We start from the raw sequence: 4,214 nt of genomic DNA on the forward strand, positions 1-4,214 counted from the left end.
ATTTTATCCTTTTTTCTTTATTTGTTATGTTTTATGGTTTTATTAATTGCGAGAGGTTCTTTGGGTTGGGGTCGTTTCCACGGTAAGTTGGACTTACCAAACCCCAACAGTGGTATCGGAGCTACGCTCGTTTATTTTTAAAATCATTATATTTTTCAAGGTGATTGTTATGGCTTAATTTTTCTGGGTTAAGTTGTTAATTAGATTAGTAGCTCGTATTATCTATTTTAATCTCGTATTTAAGCTACCTTCAGCCCCGAACCCAGATTTCGACCCAGGAAGCAGTTTTTAGACAAAAAACGACCAGAAATGCTATTTTCGAGGGTTTTTTTCGTTTTTACGAAAATTTTTAAGTCTTTCTAACCTTGAAAATTAATTGCATATTTATGGTGGTTATGTAATAATGGCTTCAATACATATTTTTTATGCAATTTAAAACCTCTTTTGGCATGGTTACTTTGTAGTAATTTGTGCTTGAATGCTTGGTTTTATTTTTTCACATAATTGCAAACTAATTGCATAAAGTGTGAAATTGTTGTTCTTTGAGGCTTCCAAGTATTAAAGATTCAATCTTTAATTATGTTAAGTGATTGAAACTTTATATTGCTAAATTCCATGAATTTTTGTTAAACTTTATTGATTTAATAATTTTTTAGTTGATCGGAATCATAAAGTTTGAAATTTTGTGATAGAAAAATTTTCATATTGGAAGATATAATTTTTCAGGGTTTCACAAGTATTAAAATTGGAGTCTTTATTGAATTTATGTTCATTTTTCCAACTTTCTCTTATTTTGTCAAAAACTCAAAGTGAATTTAAATTAATAGTGAGTATTTTCTCTATTTATTTTTGTTGCACCAAGTTAAACCAATTTAATTAAATAATTGTTCTTGGAAATTATTTTGGTTGCTTGCACTTTAAATTTTTTTATTTAATTTAGACTTGTTTAAAATTTTTAATTTTGCTCATTAAATTAGTTCTAAAATTAATTTAGAATTAATTGCAAAAGCCACGCAAAATTTTGGAATCAAATCCTGAGGCTAATGGCACGGAAAATAAGGCATGAGCGCCCTTGGCTAGTCGGGCTGCATAGCAGCTCGCATGTGGCTGCCATGCCCTCTGCGTGCAGCCATTGCGTGGCTGGTGCGCACGACCATAAGCAGCAACAGCACAAGCGACGCAGCACAGTAGCAACACGCTGCCATGTGCGTGCGTGCGTGTGTACTGTGTTGCGTGTACTTGGGGCTGCTGTGGCGCGGGTATGTGGAGCATGAGCACATGTAGCATCGTTTGGGACTTGGTACATGCATCGTGTAATTAGGGGTATGCGTAGACGTTTCTTGCGAAGCAGTGTAGTGCAATGAATTCGTTTTTCATGGCCATCAAGGGCCACGTTTTTTATGTGTGAAAGTTCGCTGATGTGGGCGGTGTAACGCTTAGCGACATCGGGCCCACTCCCACATTCATTGAGCATCTAACGGCTTTGCGAAATGTGAGCACTCCGTGTCTTAGTGCTAGACACTTAAACATTTTGGACTACGTATTTTTGCTTAATAATTGTCGTTTTAATTATTTTATTGATCTAATTTGTTTTAATTATTTTATTGAGGCTAGGACTCGGTTTTGAGCGGCATTGGCAAAAAATTTTTTGACAAATATTGGGAATTATCGGCTTAATTAGTTGGATGCGGAATTTAGTAGGAGCTTCAAATGTTAAATTGCGCTTATTTACATAACCGGTTAAAACAACTTTGACTAGTTTTAATAAGGGGTGTTAATTGGATTAACCACCTAGATTAGTTACTAGTTCACCGTGGTTTTGCATTGTTACTTGTTTATCGTTGTAAAATGCATGGGCCATTCACGAATAGTGAAATGAGTGAATGGAATGTATATTCTCTCACAAGTTTTATGAAATGGCAACTAGTGGGGTCCGATTAGAACAGAAAATACGGACTGCGATCCGTGATGTATTTTTGTAAATCTAAATACGTTCTGCGTACCGTTGAGTATTTTTGTACCTTAATCTTTAGATTATTCCTAATCGTAGATACTAGTAGTTGCATTTAATTATGGTCAAGTCTTGAAAATGGAGTTTCTTGGAAGACGTAACCATGAAGTTGCAAATGAAGACCTTTTGAGATTTGAAGATCTCAAGGGGCCATGCTAGTTGCCAAATGCATCTATATTTTTTCGATATATATATATATTATGTTTATGTATATGAATTATATGTTAGATGCATGTTTAGCATTTCGAATGTTGTGATGATTAATTAAGTTCACTTAAATAAACCAACATAGAAACCCTAGGTCCCTAAATATTGAGTAAAAACTTGCCATTCCAAAACAACACTTACCGGCCGAACGAGGGTAGTGGTGGGCTACGCCAAAGCGAGGCATCACTACCTCTCCTAGGAAGTAAGGCATACCGGGTATGCAAGTTGGTTTTGGTTGTACTCAACGATATCAGTGATGGAGTCCTAACATGTTGTAGCAAAGTGAATAAATTGTTGAGAGAGAATTAGATGCGACGATTTATTCAACCAAGAGTGGTTTGGAGCCATTAGCAAAGCGTTGCTTGCTTTAGGAGATTGAGTGTTAAGACAAGCCAAAGCATGCTTAACCACTCTTTGTTTCTTCGGATCTTGGAATCGACTTATTCTCACCAAATTGGAGACAACTTTGAATGTGTGAATAAGACGTTTTAAATAAGTTTGATTAAAATGCATGAATTCAATCTTATTTAAATTTCGTGAATGGATTTTCATTTCAAATTCTTTCAATTGTAGAATCATGTCTTTAAATAACTCAAACAACCAATTCTTGTTACGCTCAATTCTCGACAAGGAGAAGTTGAGTGGGCCAAATTTTCTTGATTGGCAAAGGAACTTGCGAATTGTTCTTATGCAAGAGAAAAAGGAATATGTCCTTGATGAGGAAATGTTCGAGGTTCCCAATGAGGAGGTGACTCAGGCTGCCCAAAATCGATGGAAAAATGCCAATCGAGATGTCAAATGCAGCATGTTGGCCACAATGTCTCCGGAGCTTCAAAAGACTTTCTTTATGAAGGAGACAGCTTTAGAGATCATTTCTGAACTGCAGAATATGTTTCAAGAGCAGGCCCGAACTGAAAGGTTTGAAACCCATAGGCAGATCCTTGAGAGTAAGCTCAAGAAAGGAGAGCCAGTTAGCCCACATGTACTCAAAATGATAGGATTGTTTGAGAACATGGGAAGGCTTGATGCGGGGTATTCAACCGAGATGGCAATTGAAATCATTCTCCACTCGCTGCACAAAGGCTATGATCCGTTCAAGATGAACTATAACATGCACAGAATGGAGAAAACCCTCACTGAGCTTCATGGTATGTTGAAGCAAGAAGAGATAACGCTCAAGGATGAGGAAAAACATGATATGCTCATGATAAAAAAGGGCAAGCCATTCAAATTCTCAAGCAAGAAGAAGAAAGGCTTTAATTGGAAGGGCAAGAAGGAAACCTTTCCGCCTAACTCTAAAGCTACCAAGGATAACAAAGAGAAAAAGGTAGCATCTTCTAAATCTGATTCCGAATGCTTCTACTGTAAGAAGAAGGGACATTGGAAGATAGATTGCCTCAAGTTCAAGGAAGATAAGAAGAAGGAAACCGTTACTTCTGAATCAGGTATATTTGTTATAGACTTTAACTTCACTAGCTTAGCATCATGGGTATTATATACCGGATATGGCTCACACCTATGTTCCAATTCTCAGGGACTAAGGAATGCTAGACGGCTAAAGAAGGGAGAGGTTGAACTTCGAGTCGGCAATGGAGCCAAAATTAGTGCTGCATCCGTAGGAACTCTCAGTCTGTCTTTGCCCACTAGGCTTGTTTTTGAACTAGATAACGTTTATTATGTTCCCAACATTACCAAAAACATCATTTCAATTTCGGCATTGGACGCTAAGGGTTTTGAATTTCGAGTAAAAGACAATGAATGTTCGTTTTATCTCGATAATGTTCTATATGGTATTGCACATTCTAAAAATGGTCTTTATGTGCTAGATCTGGACAAACAAGTTTATAATGTGAATAATACTACTAAAAGAGCTAAGACCATGGAGTCAAACCAAACTTACTTGTGGCATTGTCGTCTTCGCCACATTAACATCAAACGCATCAAGAGACTTCTACAAGAAGGTGTTCTTCACTCTTTCCATTTAGAATCGTTTGAG

Source organism: Chenopodium quinoa, unplaced genomic scaffold, assembly GCF_001683475.1.
Source record: "Chenopodium quinoa cultivar QQ74 unplaced genomic scaffold, ASM168347v1, whole genome shotgun sequence".
In the NCBI taxonomy this organism is placed as follows: Eukaryota; Viridiplantae; Streptophyta; class Magnoliopsida; order Caryophyllales; family Amaranthaceae; genus Chenopodium; species Chenopodium quinoa.